Source organism: Ovis canadensis, chromosome 8 (assembly GCF_042477335.2).
Source record: "Ovis canadensis isolate MfBH-ARS-UI-01 breed Bighorn chromosome 8, ARS-UI_OviCan_v2, whole genome shotgun sequence".
NCBI classification, from domain to species: domain Eukaryota; kingdom Metazoa; phylum Chordata; class Mammalia; order Artiodactyla; family Bovidae; genus Ovis; species Ovis canadensis.
This window is the reverse complement of record NC_091252.1, coordinates 66,745,845-66,767,519: the sequence shown is the minus strand read 5'-3', so window position 1 is coordinate 66,767,519 and position 21,675 is coordinate 66,745,845. Positions and strand designations below refer to the sequence as shown.

Below are 21,675 nucleotides of genomic sequence, written 5' to 3'. Positions count from 1 at the left end.
AAAACTTACTAGAAAATGCCCACAATTACAGTTATGTCATTAGGACTTAATACATATATATCTTTAATGTAAAAGTTAATGTTAAAGATATTTAATATTTTATCATTTCACATATTCTGAATCCATTTGAATTTCTCTCAGCCTTTTAGTTGTTACTTACTGAAGAGATCCTAATATATAAAATGAGAGCAAAGCAGTACACCCAAAACCATGAGGTTGGTCTTCCATCCCTCCCTAAATCCTGGACCACACCAGGAATCCCCATTCACAGACAATTCACAGAAGAGCTCTGATCACAGGGACACTTGAAAGTCTGCCCAGGAGATTAAATAACACTCAATTCTACAACTTAAACAAATTCACTTTAGTTTCAAAAACCTTGATACTCAGCCTAGCATTTTATTTTAAATAAATATAGTGCATAGTTTTGCTGTTAGTCATATTATATAAACTGCAATATGACAGACCTTCTAAAAACAAAAAGGTTAACGCACATGCTTTTCTCATGTTTGAAGATCACAACCTCCTTCAAGAACATGATTCACTGTTTTTACTTAAAGTGACTTTTTATTAAAGAAACAGAGAGAAATTGCTCTTCATCCATAAGGCATAACATTCCAGAGAGAAACACTGCCGCAAAAATCACATGGTGATTTGCTGTAATTAATCCTGTCTTCCCAAACGCTAGGTCACAGGCTTTTAAGATGCTAAATTATCTTCCTTTTTTTTTTTTTTTTTGCAGGAAGGAAGTGTTTTATTTTTTATTTTTTTTTTATTTTTTTTTGAGTATTAACATTTTATTTTATTTATTTTTTTTTAAATTTTAAAATCTTTAATTCTTACATGCATTCCCAAACATGAACCCCCCTCCCATTATCTTCCTCCTTTATCTAACCACCTGCTGGTCATGAGATATCAAAATACTTTATAAGAATGACAGTCAAGAAAAAAAAAAATCCCCTCTGTCTGAAGCATTTCCTGTCCATCAACTCACTGAACTTGAGCCAATCCTGCCATGATGGGATGTGGGAAATACATTATTAAGTAGAACTAAGTAAGGCTGGCAGTTCTGCCCTGGTCCCCTAGAAGCCTGTCAGATCCCAAGTAGTTGTAATGATAAACTTGTGCAGAGAAGCTTGGCATGCCCGGGGGTCCAAACTGTCCTGAGATAATTTATTTAAGGTTACCTCTGACTTCATAAAACAGTGTATTTCATATAAAGAAAGCATGGTAGTTCAGAGGGTAAAAATGGAAACAACCACTTAAAGATACATACTAAAATTTAAAAATAGGTTTTTGAGGCAATCGTATGTCAGTTCATTCTCTATGAAAGGCCGATGCCAAGACAGAATTAGAACTGAAAGAGATTACCGGGAGAAACACCTGTGACAGATAAAGAGGGAGGGTTCGGGAAGAAAGAGAGGAACCCACAGACCACCATAAACCCTTGGCAACCATGAAAAGAAAGAGAAGGATTGAATAGGAGACTCATGTGTTCGGCTCTGAGAAAGGCTGCCAGCTTTGCCTCAAGCGTACTCACTAGAATGAGTCCCCTCTGGGCAGAACTGGCCTGGCCCCGGTCCCTTGCCATGCTCAGTCATCACCCCTGAAGCCCTGTGGGCATTCAGTGGCAAAGCAGAAGATATGGCACCTGCAGGCTGCTGGCCAACTATTAATACTCCCACAGAAGTTCCCTCCTGAAAGCAGGTCAGAACAGCAACCTCATCAATGGCTTCAGCGCAGAAACAATCAAACTAGCTAACCAGGACACATATACTTGCTACACAAGCCTTTCATGTCATTCCGCCACTTGGAAAGCCTTTCAGGGTTTTCTCATTTTGAACGTGATAATGTCGAAACTCCTCAGAAAAGCACGTATGTTGCTCTGGGTTCTGGACCCTGCTATCTCTGGTCAACTCCGTTCCCGCCTCCTCTCCGTAAGCATCCCACCTATGCTCTAGTCAGGCATATTCACTCCTGCTCCCAACGTGCCACACGCCCATTTTGCTTCTCTGACTCTTCTCAGGCTCCTTTCTTTCCTGTGGTGTCTGGTTCCCCAGCCTCATCCAAGCCGACAACACCTGACACGTGCATACTGGACCATTCAGAGCCTAGGGTCAGAAATCAGGGAAAGTAGATAAAAAAGAAAAATAAGAGGCTGCGATCAGAGGATGGAGAGTGGAGACTGGAGCAATGCTAGAATGAATCACAGGGTCTCAGAAGAGGTCTATCATAGACTTTTGCCAATCCCATGCAGAGCTGGAGAAAAATCCTTGATAAATATCCACCTGGGCAGAAAACCTGGAACCCGCTTTTTTTGTGTGTCTCTCTGCTAAGTTTCTACTCATCCTTCAAGAGTCCCACTGGGTCTGGAAGCCTGTGCAATCTGCTTTATCTAATCAGTCAGAGCTCCTGCCTGCCTCTCCATTGGACCATTACAGTACTGTACACATTGGAGCACTTTTTATATTGTACTGAGAATACCGTTTCTTTTTTTTTTTTATTGTTCTATTGAAGCATAGTTGATCTACAAAGTTGTGTTTCATTTCTGCTGTACACAAAAGTGACTCAGTTATACATATATATATAAATTCTTTTTCATATTCTCTTTTATTATGCTTTATGCTGTGCTGTGCTGTGCTTGCTTCAGTCATGGGTGATGCTTTGCCACCCCGTGAACTGTAGCTCACCAGGCTCCTCTGCCCATGGGGATTCTCTAGGCAAGAATACTGCAGTGGGTTGCCATTTCCTCCTCCAAGGGATCTTCCCAACCCAGGGATCAAATCCAGGTCTCCCACATTGCAGGTGAATTCTTTATCAGCTGAGCTTCCAGGGAAGCCCACTGTTATGAATTATCACAGGATATTGAATATAGTTCTCTGTGCTATACAGTAAGACCTTGTTGCTTATTCATCCTACATATAATATTTGGCATCTGTTAATCTCAAATTTCTAATGCTTCCTTCCCTTACCCCATGGTCCATATCTACCTCCTTACTACCCTAAACTTCTCAACTACATTTTATCAGGCTTTGTGTGCCTGCTCTTTGTAGTGGAAGATAGTTTCGTAACAACACAGGTTTGATGAATGAAATAAATTTATCATGTATTAGAATACAGATGATATGCAAATAACCCATCAATACAGTGGCTATATAAAAATAAAAGGAATTTCATAAATCAGGTTTGAGACGTAGTCTCTTAAATCTGCTCCAAAAGAAAATTGTCATACAGTTTGTGAGAGTCAAGTTCTCTTTTCACATGAATCTTTATATACCTTTTCTGTTCTGTAAATGCCATTTGTAGGCTGATCTGCAATATAAATTACTTCTCTACTTTGATTTTTTTTTCTCCTCTCGATTGGCAGCAACTTGAGGGCTATCTCTGCTATTCATCACTTGCTTGCAGCCCCATTGTGGGTGGCGGTTCAGTGGCTAAGTCTTGTCTGACTTCTACAGCCCCATGGACTGTAGCCTGTCAAGCTCCTCTGTCCATGGGATTTCCCAAGCAAGAATACTAGAGTGGGTTGCCATTTCTTTCTCCATGCAGCCCCATGATATTGACCAAACTGAATATCTTCATGTACATAGGTGTAAAGGTATAATCGATGTTAAATTATTGAGATAATTATTTGAATAGAGATATTAGTAATTTAGGCAACAAAGTTCTTGGTTTTGAATTACTTAGATCATTATTTTAATAATCTTTGCTAAACTTTGCAAATGCAGACAAAATATATGTCTTAAGCACAATAATCCTACTAGTAATTTCCTGGTTTAAGTGAGAAGCAGCTATTAATTCTGCTGCCAAACATCTGATATTTCAGAGTCTTGATAACTGTCACATTCCAAAGTGAACTGAATACCTGGATAGAAGACAATATTCCATTAGAATTTTTTCCAAGTTTACTTCTATCACTATTATTCAGGACGTATTTAAAATGGGTTTAAGCACTTTCTGATGCAAAGTTGTTTCTCCTCCTTCTCTTACCACCTCACCCACACTGTCTTAATATGAGACTTTAAGAGCATAATTATAATTTCAGGAGCCTTTTACATTATGTAAGGGAGTCTTTATGCCATCAATATGAAAATAAAAGGAATGCTTATTAAAATCAGGTACAGTGCGCTCAAACCAAGAAAATCTGATTATACGCTCTTGGAGGCTTACATTTAACATTAAGCAGAAAAAGAGGGGGAAAAGGAGCCTGTCATGAGCTTTGTCACAAAGATTAAAGAAAAATAAAAACGTGGAGAAGCCAACTATCAAGAGGTCAAATGAAACCTGGCTGGGAGGCCAAGACATAGAGACAATCAATGTGAACTACTCTAAGATTTTAGTCTTGAAGGAAAAGAGAAAGGACAGCAATGAGAAATAGAGACACAGTTAAGCAGAGGGTATTGCCTTTCTGTTTAAGACAGAAGAGTTTTCTTTCTGGCAACAAAACTGACAAAGTGAAACAAAAGAAGCTAAAGTCAGGGAATAAAAAGTGAGAAGTTACTTTGTTTGGAATTCAGGACATGCATCAGGTATAGCTCTATTGGTGGTCAAGTATGGATGTGAGAGTTGGACAATAATGAAGGCAGGGGGCTGAAGAATTGATGTTTTTGAACTGTGTTGCTGGAGAAGACTCTTGACGGTCCCTTTGAAAGCAGGGAGATCAAACCAGTGAATCCTAAAGGAAATCAACCCTGAATACTCTTTGGAAGGACTGATGCTAAAGCTGAAGCTCCAATATTTTGGCCACCTGATGTGAACAGTTGACTCATTGAAAAAGACCCTGATGCTGGGAAAGATTGAAGGCAGAAGGAGAGGGTGACAGAGGATGGGATGGTTGGATGGCATCATCGATTCAACGGACATGAACTTGGGCAAACTCCAGAGGATGGTGAGGGACAGGGAAGCCTGGCATGCTGCAGTCCATGGGGTCACGAAGAGTCAGACACAACTTGGTGACTGAACAACAACATGATCAGGTATAGAGTCTCCAACAGCACACCTGGAAAATGGGAATCAGATGAGAGAAAACTATGTGTTCATGGAGATTAATCTCACAAATGTGAGTGAAAAGCCTGGTTTCAGAAGATATTATCATTGCATTTATATTTTTTAAAGACTCTATATTTTATTTAAGGACTTCTTGTAGAATATACTTGTTGTTGTTTAGTCTCTAAATTGTGTCTGACCCTTTTGCAACCCCACGGAATGTAGCCCACTAGGCTCCTCTGTCCATGGGGATTTCCCAGGCAAGAATACTGGAGTGGGTTGCCATTTCCTTCTCCAGTAGCATTTATATTAAATAGCATGTGAGATTATTACAAAAGATTTTTAAAGAGACATACATATGTGATTAAAGAAAAAGGGGAAAATAATATAAAATTTAGGATATTGTTTGGAGGAGATAAGGAAGAGTGATCAGAGCACATAACTGTTCAGAAGTATCAGAAGGGATCTAGTGTTAAGCTAAACCAATTGTGTTTGTTATACAATTGTTCTTTACTCTGCACACACATTTTATATTTCTTGTTTATACATGTGGAATGTTGTCTATAGTTTTTAAAGTCAAATATAAAGACAGAAATTACTTGGTTATGTTATATGTTAATGAAAGGAGCCAAGGTGAACGTTAGAAGTGGAAGCTATGAAAAGAAAAGGATAACCGATGGAGGTGGACGTGGATCCCAGAAGTGAAATAGTTTATGAGTCCCTGAGATGGACGAATGAACCTTTCAAGGAAGGGTCAACTACTCCTAGAAGTCAGGGAATGGTAGAAAGATGAAAACATGAAAACCAAGCATGCAGTGGCTTGAGGCAGATGTAACTGCTGATTTTGCAAGTCAAAACCAGTCAAACATTGACAATTTCATGTCTGTTCAATATTATTGTTCAATATGTGGAAAGGCTGTGGTACAGGGAGGTGGTAAGCATTGCACGTTTGTCATCTGGACCAGGAAACAGGACGTGAGGACACCTGAGGAGGATGGTGTGAGCCAGCACGTGGAGAGCACCAGAGACTCCCAAGAGGACCTCAAGGCAGTGCTGAAAGCAAGCTCCAGGCTGCAAACCTCAGCTGAGTAAGGGCAGCGACTTGGAAAGTTGCGGCGTTGTCTCCAGCAGCCCTGAGCAATCCAGCTGTCAGAGGTGAGTGACTGTTCGCGTGAATGCGAGTGCACATCCTTTCTCCCCTTGGAATGACTCTCCTACCATGAGACAAAATCAGCTAAGGGAAAGTAAATGGCATGAAGAAATCAAAACAAAGTGCTGCCATAGTGGATTTAAGTGAGTAGAGTAATTCTTCAAAGTTTCTTTTATAAGAATGATTCACTGAAAACCATAAAATGATCCATGCTTTTGCAGTTCAAATATAAGCTATCAAAGATTATACATTTTTATTTCAAAATTCAGTAATATAAAACATACATTTGCTTCTTCCAATAACACTAATCATATAAGTGATCACCAGTGTAAATTAGCAGGAAAAAAAATTCTTCAAATTAAAAAAAAGAGAAGGCTGGGGAGGTTTGGAAGCAGTCATTGTGTAACGCTGGACTGGGAGTCAGAAGACCTGGTTTCTAATCCCTGTTCTGTCACTAACGAGCTGTGTGATCTTTGAAGCTTAAGTGAAAATGGTACATGTTAGAAGATATGAAACAAGGAAAAATTCTAAAACTCAAGGGCATGAACAGAAATCTCGAGTCGATTGGAGGCGGACTAAGAGAAGTGTCGCACAGTTATGTGAGAGCGGTGACAAGCTTGAGAGTGATGAAAGTGTCGACAGTGACGAAGATCCTGACAGTAGCAAGGGGTCTGATCACATTAAGAAGCCAGAAAATACAAGAGAGCTTAAATTAATTAATGTTGAAGGTGAAGGAAACAGTAGTAAGCATCTCATTAACACTGACAATAGTTCAACATATGAAGAAGAAAAGAACAAAACTAAACATGGACGTATTGACTTAGCAGATCATGAAAAGGGTTCAGGTCAAGAGGAGGGTGATCTCCGCAAACACACTGGACAAATAACAGAGGAGGATTTAGAAGAAGAACATATCAAGCGAGGGAAGAGAAAAAGGATCTCCTCTGTGATGAGTGACAGTGATGAGAGTGACGACAGTGATATCCTAGCTAGGAAAGTGGGTGTTAAACGTCCACGCAGAGTGGTCGAAGATGAATGTGCCTCAGTGGAGATGGAGCAAAACATTCCTGAAAAAACTTCAGCCTCAAGGAAGCGAGAACAGCTGCAGAAACTGGAAGAACTCTCAAAACAGAGATCTCGTCAGAGACGTAATAGTGGTAGAGATTTTGAGGACTCTGAAAAGAAATCCTCCCCCAGGAGTGATGAAAATGATGTTGAGGAGGAAGAGGAAGAAGACAATGATTATGAATTTGGTGAAGATGGAGATCATTATATTATTGATGGCTTTGTAGTACAAGATGAGGAGGGTGATGAAGAGAATAAAAGCCAACGAGGAGAACAATTGACTACATCACAACGGAAATCAATAAAACAGAATTCTCTTTGTTCTTTTAGTGACCACTATACTCACTTTGAAAGAGTTGTGAAGGCTCTTCTGATCAATGCTCCAGGTGGATCTTTTCTGGGAACTTTATATAGTGGCACCAGGCAGAAATCGTACGCACAAGATATGTTGACTTCTCTTTATTATTTGGATAACCGCTTTGTTCAGCCTCGTCTAGAGAATTTAGTCTCTAGAAGTCGTTGGAAAGAGCAATACAAGGAGCGAGTAGAAAATTATTCTAGGGTAAGTATCCAACTGAAGAATCCTGAGAACTGTTCCTGCCAGGCTTGTGGGTTGCATCGCCACTGTAAATACTCAGTGCATTTATCAGGAAAGCTGTTTAACACCAGGACCATGGAAACAGATGATTTCATGTCACACGATAAACAGAAATATGATCAACTTCAAGAATATCTCAGTTCTGCGGATTACTTTCAAGATGAGAAGTTTGACTGAATTTTAACACATTTCCTTCAGAGAAGATTTTGTAAATTCCTGTAAATGCGAAGATCACAAGTCTTGTTTCTCTGTATCATGTGACCTATTTATATGTTTTATGTATAGCTTCATGGCAAAATATCTTGTGTGAAACATGTTCATCTTAATTTCCATGAAACAACACTGCAGTCTAATAAAACTTCTATCTACTGTAAAAAAAAAAAAAGAGAGAGAGAGAGAGAGCACTATGCCTGGACACCATTTATCAAAATAATAACAATTATAAAGAAGATTTCACTACTCAACATAATCTAGAATTTGCTTGGTATGATACCTTCCTTGGTCATACATTCTCTCTGAACAAGGAGAAAGGAAATCTGTGATCTACTAATTATTGTGAATGTTCTGTTACATTTATCAGCAGAATTCAAATAAGTGATTAGTGATCACTAATACAGTCACATGTCAGATACCTCTCAGCGTGGAGGGGATCATCAGTGTGAGGAATCGACAGATGTTCCATCCATGTGTTTTTTGCAAATGTTTTTACCTGGTGCAGCTGCACCTAGTGATAGAAAAAGAGATGCAAGGCAAGGCGGCCAGTGACAGAAATAATATGAAATTAACCTATGGCAGATTTGGAAGATGAAGGGTGCACTGATGGGTATTTATTTTTTTTATACTTTCCTAAATTATATGATTTTTTTAAAGAGAAAAGATTGCTGGGAGAAATATCAATAACATCAAGTATGCAGATGACACCACCCTTATGGCAGAAAGTGAAGAAAAACTAAAGAGCCTCTTGATGAAAGTGAAAGAGGAGAGTTAAAAAAGTTGGCTTAAAACTCAACATTCAGAAAACTAAGAATATGGCATCCAGTCCCATCACTTCATGGCAAATAGATGGGGAAACAGTGACAGACTTTATTTTGGGGGCTCCAACATCACTGCAGATGGTGACTGCAGCCATGAAATTAAAAGACACTTGCTCCTTGGAAGAAAAGCTATGACCAACCTAGACAGCATACTAAAAAGCAGAGACATTACTTTACCAACAAAGGTCTGTATAGTGAAAGCTATGGTTTTTCCAGTAGTCATGTATGGATGTGAGAGTTGGACTATAAAGAACGCTAAGCGCTGAAGAATTGATGCTTTTGAACTGTGGTGTTAGAGAAGACTCTTGAGAGTCCCTTGGTCAGCAAGGAGATCCATCCTGTCAATCCTAATATTCATTGGAAGGACTGATGTTGAAGCTGAAACTCCAGTACTTTGGCCACATGATGCAAAGAACTGACTCATTGGAAAAGACCCTGATGGTGGGAAAGACTGAAGGCGGGAGGAGAAGGGGACGACAGAGGATGAGATGGCTGGATGGCATCACCAACATGATGGTCATGAGTTTGAGTACGCTTCAGGAGTTGGTTAAGGACACGGAAGCCTGGCATGCTGAAGTCCATGGGGTCGCAAAGAGTCAGACATGACTGAGTGACAGAGCTGAACTGAACTTTCCTAAATTATATGATTTTTTAAAGAGAAAAGTTGAGTATTATATTTACAAAACCACCACCAACAACAACCACAAAAACAGCCCCCTCATTTCCTCTTGGGAAATTTGAATTTTTATAACTTTTTTCACATCAATTTAGAATATTATTAATTTAAAAGAACTGGTAAAAATCCAAAATGTCTGAGGATTTTCTCAAAATTACAATAAAATTCTAAGCAAACAAAAATATATAAATAATGCAGCTAACGACATCGAAACAACTTAAATGTCCATCAAGAAATGAATGGTTAAAGAAGACGTGGTGCATACATACAGTAGAAAACTCCTCAGCCATAAAACATAAAAAAAAATAATGACCTCTGCAGCAACATTTATGGACCTAGAGGCTTATCATACTAAATGAAGTAAGTCAGAAAGAAAAAGACAAATACCCTATGATATCACATATATGTAGTATCTAAACTTTGACACAAATGAGCTTATTTACAAAATAGAAACAGACTCATAGACCTAGAAAACAGATTTGTGGTTTCCACCGGGGGATAGGAGAATAATGGAGTGGGAGCATGGGATTAGCAGATGAAAACAATTATATACAGCATGGATAAACAACAAGGTCCTACTACTTAGCACAAGGAAGTTAAATTCGATACCCTATTATAAATCATAATGGAAAATATGAAAAAGAATATATATATGTATATGCAAAACTGAATCCCTTTGCTGTACAACTGAAACTAACACAACATTGTAAATCAACTATACTTCAAAAATAAATTTTTAAAACACATAAATAAAAAGTTGATACCAAAATTTTCCTTAAAATTTTTAGTCTTCTATACTATGACCTGCCAATATCTGCAGAGCACCCACTGTGTGTAAGAAGCTGTCAGTCCCACGTCCATAAATGTCAGACATGACATGACACTGAAGTCGCTCAGTTGTGTCCGACTCTTTGCGACCCCATGGACTGCAGCCTACCAGGCTCCTCCGTCCACGGAATTTTCCAGGCAAGAGTACTGGAGTGGGTTGCCATTTCCTTCTCCAGGCGATCTTCCTGACCCAGGGATCGAACCCAGGTCTCCCGCATTGCAGGCAGATGCTTTACCGTCTGAGCCACCAGCAAGATCCTATAAATGTCAGAAATACTAATAAATATAAAGTCTAAGAGTAGAGAACATTTTTTAAAGCTTAGTTGTTTTCTTAAGCCCCCCCAAAATGTAAACTGTACTGATTTTTCACACAAGTTCATATGTCTGATACTTTCATTTGAAAATGACTCTAACACCAAATGCCCTTTATCACTATTTTCATATTTAAATGTTAAAGTGTTAAGTTTTAGCCACTAATGACACCATCATAAGTTTTACATCCCTGCCCTTTTAATAACTGCTGTCAAAAAAAAAAAGACCACGTTGTTATGGGCTCTGGATTTTAACTACCATTATGTGTAGTATCCCCTTTAAATTCAATCACAGGACTTTCCTAGGTGTCCAGTGGTTAATACTCCAGGCTTCCAATGCAAGGGGTTCAAATTTCCTTTAAAGTTAATCACAGGACTCCCCTGGGCACCCAGTGGTTAGTACTCCAGGTTTCCAATGCAGGGGGTTCGAATTTGAGCTCTGGTCAGGAAACTAAGACCCCACATGTTGTGCAGCACAGCCAAAACAAATCAAATAGATAAAACAATGGACTGTAAGGTAAAGGTCACTAAAATTCAGGTTAGAAGATCAGTGCTTAAAAGAAAAAAAAAAATTCAATCAGACTCTGGATCAGAGTAGTAACCTTCTGGTATAACACAATCCAGTCAAGAAATGTGTGGTGAGTCTCTTCTAACATCATTACCAGAAAATCCTTTCCCATCTGACCAGTGAATTTAAAAGCAATTGTTCTGAACAGATACCATGTTCATTAACTTTTTATTAAAAAAAAAATCACTTCGTAACATCAGGTTTCATAAGAGATTTGTAAAAATTACTTAATTAACCATATAGGAGTCTCAGCCAGAACCTGAAATATTTTCTGAGCCACTTTCACTCAAATCAGTTGTTTATTATAATCACTTCCTCTGAAAAAACAATTTGTGAGCTCTCTTCTTCCTGAGTATGCCTTCACAAATGCACTATTAATGTTTCAGATAGTATAATAGAACAGACTGTCCAGGGCAGGCAACAGGAGCTGCTTTTCCACAGCCTCCAAAATTACAGATTGATTTTGACATGTTTCAGCTGGCTGGCATTTCCACAAAGGGTTCCAACCACTTGGGAGAGGGGAAAACTACTGACATGACCCTTTTTTCAGGCAACTCAATCTAGTTGCAAGAATTATAGCCAATCCATCGAGAATGGCTATACAGCTAGTCAGAATTGTTTGGGTGGGGAAAGGGTAAGGTTTTCTCTTTTTTTCCCCATCCTACACAGAAGGAACTATGAAGATAAATTTGCTGTACCTAATACAATGTACTAAGTGACCAGTACTTTCAAAACATTGAAATATAGCAAAAATAATGCAAGACAAGGAGAGAAGACTGGTATTCTGGCATAGGTTCTAGCACTGGCCAGCTGGGTGGCTTTGGGTGAATCACTAAGTGTTTTGGGGCTTTAACTTCCTTAGCAGGGAAATGAAGGCAATGGGGAACATGAATTTTCAAATCCTGATACACTTACAAGTTTAGGATTCTGTGGTTCACTCTTCACTAAAGGGTCATAAGACTTTTGCAAGAAGACAAGTAAATCACACAAGACACCCTATATTTGGACTTCCCTGGTGGTTCAGATGGTAAAGAATCTGCCTGCAATATGGGAGAACTGGGTTCGATTACTGGGTGGGGAAGATCTCCTGGAAAAAGGAATGGCTACCCACTTACTCCAGTATTTTTGCCTGGAGAATTCCAAGGACAGAGGAGCCTGGTGGTCTACAATCCATGGGATCACAAAGAGACCCAACTGAACGACTTTTAACACCCTCTATTTACCCAGTACTATAGCCTCTATTCCAAAGAGAACTTCCAACATCCCATACCTACTGCAAGCTCCAGGATGTAAGCTCAGCCTTCACTCCAAAGCTCTGTGCGTACCATTTGACATCTTAACAAATGCATAAAAAACGCCAAAAAAATAAATTAGCAAGGGCGCTGTCAGCCAGACATGAAGTGAAAAGGATAATCTGTGCCAAAAAATGTCCTCCCTCATGTAAAGAAACTGGTAATTGGAAGTAAGAGGAATTCCCCACCTCCAGGAACAGACTGTGCAGGGGCGGGGCGCCCCTGCCAATATCCAAACCTTTGCCAGAAGCAGAGGTAGCGTGGGGAGAGAAGAAAGCTCTTCCACCCCCGCTACTCCGACTATTTACAGGGAACCATTCCAACTTCTGGCAGGAAGCTGCTGGCAGAAGTAAGTATTCCCTTCTGTAGGAGCGGAAGGGATTTCAGTGTGACAGTTGCGCAACAGCAAAATCAGACCAAGTCTTGATAAAGGGTCTTTCTTGCACATCAGTTCAGCACTTCCCTTGAAACAGTCCCAGGCTCTAGACTCTAGACTGGGTAGAGGGCAAGGGTGGTGGCTCCTTGCACACAAAGCAGTCAAGAGTCAAATCTTCTGGGGTTGGTAAAAGGTTTCTGAGAAATGGACAAATATTGACTTCAAACGCTAACAACTAGCTTGAAAATACAGTTTATTGAATCCTGAAACACAACCAGGGATGTGATTCACTGCTATTTCACATCAATGATGAAGTGGTGGATACATAACAGGAGTGGAAACTGTTTACATTACCCTAATTGAAGGGCAGGATGTGATACTCAATCTGTCAAAAAAAAAAAAAAAGGAAGAGAAATCCTTCCCAAGAAGATGAGCTGACAATTCAAAAGATAAAACATGATTAGAGATTTTCCCAATAGAATATATAAAGGCACATATTTGAACAACAAAGAAATGCATTCCTTGACCCAACCAGAACAACATGGTTCCTTCAAGGAAATCGTGGATTAAAATGGTTTATCGTTACTGTTTAGTCACTCAGTCACGTCCAACACTTTTGTGACCCCCATGGACTGTAGCTCTCCAGGTTCCTCTGTTCATGGGATTTCCCAGGCAAGACTACTGGAGTGAGTTGCCGTTTCTCTGAGGATCTTTCCGATTAGTGACAATAAATGATGCTTTGGCCATCTCCTTAGTGTTGAGAAAGCTGTATCCTATGCTCTCCCACTTTACATGTCAGGTCCGAAAAATAATCTTCCTGAAAAAAGGACATACTTTTACACACGCACACAGAGGTTGTGCTGAACATTCATATTTTTGATGCTGTTGTAATTATTAAAATCAAATCAGAAGAGTCCCCTTCCTCCCTGCAACCGGGCCCCTGTCAGATCAGGGATATTTCAGCTGCACTGAAGACTGCGTGGGCTTCCTTCCTTCTCCCCTCCGGAGCCTGAGACAGAACTCTAGCTCATCCCCAGCTATCTGATGATTTGAGGGGCCGGCAGGGTTGTGGGGGAGTGGGACTCCTCATGGAGGCTCACAAAGGAGGCACTGTTCCCTTGTTCTGCCTAAATTCCCAGCTTCCTGGGCAAACACTGCCTGGTCCTATCCTCAGCCAGCATTTCAAGTAGAGAGGATGAAGTTTTCCGAAGAAGCAGGGCTGCTTCTGAGCAACAGATGGAGTGGGCCCAGAAGCCCGGGACAGGTGCTCTTGCAGTCCAGGGGGTGTTCTCAAGGCTCCACCACACCGCCCTCCGGACTTGGGGACCACATATATTCATCCCGTAGAGTGTCTATTTCCAGGCTCGTGCTGTGCTCTACCCAACCCCACTGTCTAGTCCGAGGATTTGAGAGCCTTGGGCAGCGTTGTGCGCAGAGACTGTTAGGAGGTAACATAAGTTGAGGGTAATCTTTTAGCAGAACAGTTTGAGTTAAAATAAAGGGATTGAAAAGGAGGGGGGAAAAAAAAGACATGCTTTTAGCAGTAAACTAGTCAAAAAAACACTTAGGTAGAAAATGATGAAACACTGGCATCTTTTGTGGCTCAGGCCATGTGAACCCAAGGCAGTCTGGTCCACTGAACTCGATCTTTGATCAGGCTCTTTATATGAAGCTGTTACTGGCACAGGAGGCTTGGAAATGATGTAAAACATCTGCCCACTGCACATGTGCCTTTGATGTTTGAGCTGGTCATTTCTGGCCCCCAGGCAATGACGTGACCCCATTTGTTGAAAAATTACTTCATCTCTGTTGCCATAACACTAGGTGCGTACCTTTTTAAATAGTACTCCATTGTAAGAAATGATTCACTTTTTTCTCTGGTGTTCTCCCTCATGAGATCAAACTCCTTGAAAGCAGGGACAGTAAAAGAAGGTAGCATGCCTTAATCCCCAGGCCCCTAGGTATTCCTCCCTCTATTATCTACTACAAATGAGCTTTATCCGTCAAGACTTCTAACTTGATCTCAGCTTTAAGATTCTATGTCTACTGACCATTGTATTCTATCCATTAGAGATACCTACATGTTTTCTTCACTCTTAATTTTGCTGCTTAATTCTGTCAATTTATTCTGATTCAGTTTTATTCCTGCAGTTCTATAAGGCTGCACTGGCTGACTCAGTCTTATGGAATCATAGTTTTACAAATCCTACTGTGTGCCAAGAGATGAGCTACTCGCTACAGAAACCGAAATGAATGAGAAATCAAAATGAGTATAACATCAAAAATTCACAATTTAGGGAATTATGGGGATTTGACTGAAAGATGAATAGATATTAGTTTAACAAAGAAAAGAGGGAAAACAAGGAGGCAGGAACAGTTGCCAGAAAGGTATGAAAGTATGAGTGAATCTGGCATGTTGGAGTTTGAGTGCTAAAGCATGTTGGGATACCACCCATGGTGAGCCTAAAAGATAAGCAGGTCCCCGAGGGCCACCTACATCATGCTAGCGAGGTTGACCTTCATTATAAAGGCAGTGAAAGACACTAGGAAGCAAGACAATGAACGGACAAGCTGGATATGAAACTGGAAGCCAAATGGCTGGTTTTAAGGACAGCTGTAATAATCTAAGCAAGAAAGGATCAAAACCTTCATGGAAGCCATTGCACTTGAAACGGATAAGAATGGACCATACTGAGTAAAATGACAGGTGGGATTAACAAAAGGGATTCGCAGGGATTTGCTGGGTAGAAACAGGGAAATGGTGAGAGGAGGAGTAAGAGATGAGAATCATTCTGATTTCTCATTCATTTTGGTTTCTATAGTGAGTAGCTCATCTCTTGGCACATAATAGGATTTAATAACCACTTACAATTGAGTAATGTAAACCTAAGTAAACATGGAAGGCATGTTTTTGGACAATAACAACACTTAGCATTTATTAAGCAGTTCAGGCAATATTTTGTAAGTGATTTACACGCATTACCTAATTTGATCTTCTCAAGAACCCTGGAAGACAAGTATCCATCTATCAGATGAGGATAATGGTGCAACAAAAGAAGTCATCTGCACAAGGTCACTGAGTTATCAAGGAACAAAGGAAGACTGACTCCAGAGCCCTGCTCCAGTCCCTGGAATAAAGAATTCAGAAGGAAGTTGAAAACAGACAAGGAAGTAAGAGTATGAGTTCAACTGTACACACATGAGGTTTTTGTTTCAGGAGTTTGTGAAATATTGCAAGAGAAGATACCTTAGTAGGGCTAGGATACATGATTCCGGAATTCATTGGGAGGTTCTTAGCTAGGAATTTAGAAATCTTCAGGGTATAGATGATATTTGGAACCTGGGGGTGGAAGATGCTATGAAGTTTTAAAAGAAAGGTGGAGAGAAAGAGGCACCTTTGATCTCTGCCTGGACCTTGAAGCCTAAAGTCTCAAGTAGCCAATGCCACTTTGAGTGAACACACTGAATAATTCTGTCAGCCATCAGGGAACGGGAAAAGGAAGCTTGAGAAAAAGGTGGTGGCACTAATGGTTTCAGAAACAAGACCTGAGGTTTTGGTGAGTCCTTGCCCTTTTGGTCCAGAAGAAAACAAAAAATACACATAATGAACCAACTCAATTACTGTAACTGAGTAGTTCTTCAAGTGTCTTTTCCTTTTCTTTCCATATTCAGTGTACTTCTGTCTGGTGTGGGACCCGTCCTCTACGGGTTGGTGAGGAGCGGGCACAGGCAAATTATTAATGATGATTACATACACATTGGGCTTCCCTGGTGGCTCGGCTGATAAAGAATTCACCTGCAATGCAGGAGATCTGGCTTCTATCCCTGGGTCGGGAAGATCCCCTGGAGAAGGAAATGGCTACCCACTCCAGTATTTTGGCCTGGAAAGTTCCATGGACTATATAGTCCATGGGGTCACAAAGAGTTAGACACAACTGAGCAACTTTCACTTTCACACATTTGGGGCTGTTGTATGACTGTTGTATACAGTGATTTTTCAACTGTGGGCAATTTTGTCCTCAGAGGACAAAAGGCAATGTCTGGAGATATTTTTTATTGTTCAACTTGGTCTGCTCTTAAGGCTGAAGTTACTGGCAAGAGGTGACTCAGTGCTAAAGAGTCCATCTGCCAAGAAGGAGATGTAGAAGATGGGAGTTCAATCCTTGGGTCGGGAAGATCCCCTGGAGGAAGGAAGTGGTAACCCACCCCAGTATTTTTGACTGGAAACTCTCATGGACAAGAGGAGTCTTGGGGGCTATAGTCCAAGTGGTTGCAAAGAGTCAGACATGACTGAGCACAGCACAGAAGGAGAAGTAGAGACTACAGATGTGTCTAAACATCCTACAATGCACAGGACAATCTGCCACAACAAAGGATTATCTGATTCAAACTATCAATAGTGAGAAGGCTGAGAAATCCTGCTGTAATGAGGGGGAGCAGACGAAGTCCAGGGCAGAGGGACAAAAACTCAAGGCTGCCTTGGAGGATCAAGCAACTTCAACATTGGAGCAGATTCCAAGAGAAGAAATTTGCCAGGAAATGAGTGGATATCTGATCTTAGTGCACCCATGTCCCTTGTTGAGCAGCATTCTTTTTTTTTTTTCCTAACAGTCCCAATCCATTATCAGCATTTATTAAGCACTTCCTATATACATGGACAGAGGAAGCTGGTGAGCTACAGTGGGTTGCAAAGAGTTGGAAATGACTGAGAGACTAACACATATGCAATGCACCCCCCCGCCGCCACGATATGGAGGAGAAATATTCATAAGAAAGATGGGTTCACACCCTTAAGGGTATAAAGAATACTAACTCTTAGCAAGCTTTTTCACATCCTCCATCATTTAAATCTCAGAGTAATTCCTGTGAAGCAGGTAGTATATGCTGCACTTTGTAAATTCAGAAATGGCTCACTGAGATTAAATGACATACTTCAGACCACACAGAAAGTGGTGGTGCTACTCCAAACACTGACACATCCTGATCCTCCTGCCCCTTCTGCTCTCTGCATGACAGCACCCTGCAGAACGTGGGTCACCTGACATGACAAAAAGACACCTGTTATTTCACCAAAATGGGACACAGAAAGTTTGCTCTATAGCTACAGTGAAGAATTTCAGAGTGCTTCTTGGTTAAAACTAGATGACTGCAGGGGTAGGGGAAAGGATAAGTTAGGAGTTTGCAATTAACAAATACATACTGCTATACATAAAATGGGCTTTCCTGGTAGCTCAGCTGGTAAAGAATCTGCCTGCAATGCAGGAAACCCCAGTTTGATTCCTGGGTAAGGAAGATCTGCTGGAGAAGAGAGGGGCTTCCCACTCTAGTATTCTTGGGCTTCTCTGGTGGCTCAGTTGGTAAAGAAGCCACCTGCAATGTGGGAGAGCTGAATTCAATCCCTGGGTTGGGAAGATCCCCTGGAGAAGAGAAAGGCTACCCACTCCAGTATTCTGGCCTGGAGAATTCCATGAACTGTATAGTTCTTGGGGTCTCAAAGAGTCAGACAAGGCTGAGTGACTTTCACTTTCACACATAAAATAGATAAACAACAAGGTCCTGCTGTATGGCACAGGGAATTATACTCAACACCTTGTAATAAGCTATAATGAAAAAGAATCTGAAAAGAATACATGTGTGTGTGTGTGTGTGTGTGTGTGTGTGTTACTGAATCACTTTACCATACGCCTGAAACTAAAACAACATTGTAAATCAACTATGAAAGAAAGTGAAAGTGAAAGCCACTCAGTCATGTCTGATTCTTTTTGACCCCATGGAATTTCTCCAGGCCAGAATACTGGTGTAGGTAGCCTTTCCCTTCTCCAGAGGATCTTTCCAACCCAGGGATCAAATCCAGGTCTCCCGCATTGCAGGCAGATTCTTTACCAGCTGAAACACCAGGGAAGTCCTTAAATCAACTATACTTTAATGTAAATCAACTATGCATTAATGAAAATAGAATAAAATCTTAAAAAAGAACACACTAGATAACTGAGAGGTATAATAAGATCTCGTTTCTCCAAGATCCAAACAACTGAGATAAAATAAAATAAAATTATATGATTTATAATCATGTCTGTCAGGCTTGAAATCTTATAATCAAAGAAAATTAAATTATAGTCAAAAATAGTTTGAAGGCTGTTGGGCATTTAATGTTTCACACTTTTTTTGGAAACCGATAAAGCATTCGTAGCATTACTTGATGAACAACCAAGACAAGTTCCTTCACTTTAATAGAATATTCTTAGGTAGAGAATTGTTACTTCAGGTGGTCCAGTGAGAGTCAAGGGAAAAGGTATGAACAAAGTACCTAGCAAGGTACACAGAGTACATGCGAACAAATGTTAGACATTTTCCTTCACAGAAAGATGAAGTTCAAGTTCTAAAGTGATAATTACCTCATACAGCCCTTTATATTTGGAAAGGCCACCTTTCACAGGGGTCATTACAGTGAAGCTGGCTTGGTGAAATACAGTTCCTGCTCAAGTGTGCATCCTAAGTTGCTTCAGTCATGCCCAACTCTTTGTGATCCTATGGGCTGTACACCCCGCCAGACTCCTCTGTCCATGGGGTTCTCCAGGCAAGAATTCTGGAGTGGGTCATCAGACCCTCTTCCAGGGGATTTTCCTAACTCAGGAATCTAATGCGCATTTCTTGTCTCCTGCACTGGTAGGCAGGTTCTTTACCACTGCTGCTGCTGCTGCTGCTAAGTCACTTCAGTTGTGTCCGACTCTGTGCGACCCCGTAGACAGCCTACTACCAGGCTCCTCTGTCCCTGGGATTCTCCAGGCAAGAACACTGGAGTGGGTTGTCATGTCCTTCTCCAATGCATGAAAGTGAAAAGTGAAAGTGAAGTCGCTCAGTCGTGCCCGACTCTTAGAGAGCCCATAGACGGCAGCCCACCAGGCTCCCCCTTCCCTGGGATTCTAGCACCACCTTAATCCTGTTCTGCGAGCTCACACCTCCCTCTTCCCCTAACGGTACAAACACTGACATATCTACTTCCGTCATCTTTATTCCCAGCACAGGCCTTCACTGCCCTTTTCAAAATCTACACTTAGCATTCTGAACAGCGCACTTCAGTAGAACATGCCCTGGGCTGGGAACCAGAAGACCCTTTTCCCATTTCTCAATCTGCTTCCTGCTTTCACAAATATTCCACTAATATCTTGCTATATGACCAGGTCCTAATTCGAATTCTTTGTTCTCTGATACGTAAAAATTAGATGACTTTATTAGAAGATTTTCTATAATCTATAATCTATGCTAGACTATAGTAGTATTTTCATGTTTTATTTATTTTTATATTCAAGATAAAATATTAGATGAATGATGAACAGTTTTTTATAAGCATTTTTATCTTCTCCTTAAATATAATGATCAGTGTTAAAATTATTGTCATTCAGTGATATGCTGAATGACATGAGTTATACGGTTTTGTAAGCATATATACTTTTAATGGTTGATGTAATTTACAGAAACTGAATGTGCAATTTATGCTTTCTGTAAGGATATTGAAATGCTTCCTTTTTTCAGTCTCAGTAATTTTAGTATTTATAATTGAGTGATACAAATATTTTTTAGGTACTGAAATTATTTTAAAAATCAAATATGTGCTTACATATTTGATTTTTTGATAATTTTTGATAATTTTTATTTCAATAAATAAATAATTTTATTCATGTTATTTTAATTTTATTAATTATAATTAATTATTAATTATTATTATAAATATCATTATTTGATATTTTAAACATAAAAATCAATTGTCTTTGTTTCTGGCAACAAGATTGAGAAAGCATGATTACCTAATCATGCCACTTACAAAAAAATTCATTAGTATGAAAAATAGAAAAACTATATGAACTTAGATTATGTAGTGAAAACACACATAATCAAAAATGCACGTCACGTCAACAGACTCTGCACTTATCTAGGCAATGAGTTGTCACACTCTGAAGACAGGTCCCATTTTCCCTGAGTACATATATAATACCTCTCTTGAGAATGCATTCTGGAGATAATTTAATTTAGGAAATATCCAGGTAGCTAATTTCCTAATACCATTATTTAAATGTATTTCCTTTTTAATTTTTTTTCTTAAAGAGGAGATATCTGATCCTTATATTTGAAAGCATTTAATATAAACTTTCTCTTCTCCAGAATAACTCTAGTTCCTTTCGCATTTTGCAACATCTTAATCAGGCCTTATGGCTCACCTAAACTTTGATTTCTCTCATATCTTTCATTTGGACACCACTGAAGGGGACGCAGTAATCTCCATGGGCCATTCACGAGGGTACAGCCCAAGGTAGTTACTGTCATTTAAAGTTTCACTCTCCTCTGTGTGCCTTTCTCCCTTCCACGCCCATACTGCTCTCTGTGAAAACATCCACCTGTGAGAAAAAACTATTCAAGAAGCAGAAACTAAATTTTCAGTTCTCTAAGACACTGGCATACCTGCTCCTCACATCTCTGTACTCTTTCCTACTTTCACAAAGGCAAACAGGATTTCTGAAACTTCCAAAGAGAAAATCCCCAGCAATTGGACAGGGCTCTGAGCTGCTCTAGTCAGAAAGCTTAACCTTGAATATTCCCAGGGCTTCCCGATGGCATTAGCAGTAAAGATCCTGCCTGCCATTGCAGGGGATGTGGGTTTGATCCCTGAGTAGGGAAGATCCCCTGGAGTAGGAAGTGGCAACCCACTTCAGTATTTATGCCTGGAGAATCCCCATGGACAGAGGAGCCTGGCGGGTTACAGTCCATTGGGTCACAAAGAGTTGGACACGACTGG

At 40.1% G+C, this 21,675-nt stretch overlaps 1 protein-coding gene and 1 pseudogene across 3 annotated transcripts in view; one reads left to right on the top strand and one right to left on the bottom strand.

The window, feature by feature from the left end:
• The window catches only part of TMEM200A (transmembrane protein 200A), an 89,804-nt gene that overhangs the window by 41,359 nt on the left and 26,770 nt on the right, over positions 1-21,675 (bottom strand). The window contains exon 2 of one of the 3 annotated variants that reach the window (XM_069598399.1): positions 15,868-16,012. The exons of the other annotated variants lie outside the window; for them this stretch is intronic. The gene's annotated coding sequence lies outside the window, so the exon portion shown is untranslated. The remainder of the gene's footprint in view (positions 1-15,867; positions 16,013-21,675) is intronic. 3 annotated transcript variants of the gene reach the window in all.
• Positions 6,549-8,004, top strand: LOC138444850 (coiled-coil domain-containing protein 82 pseudogene; annotated as a pseudogene).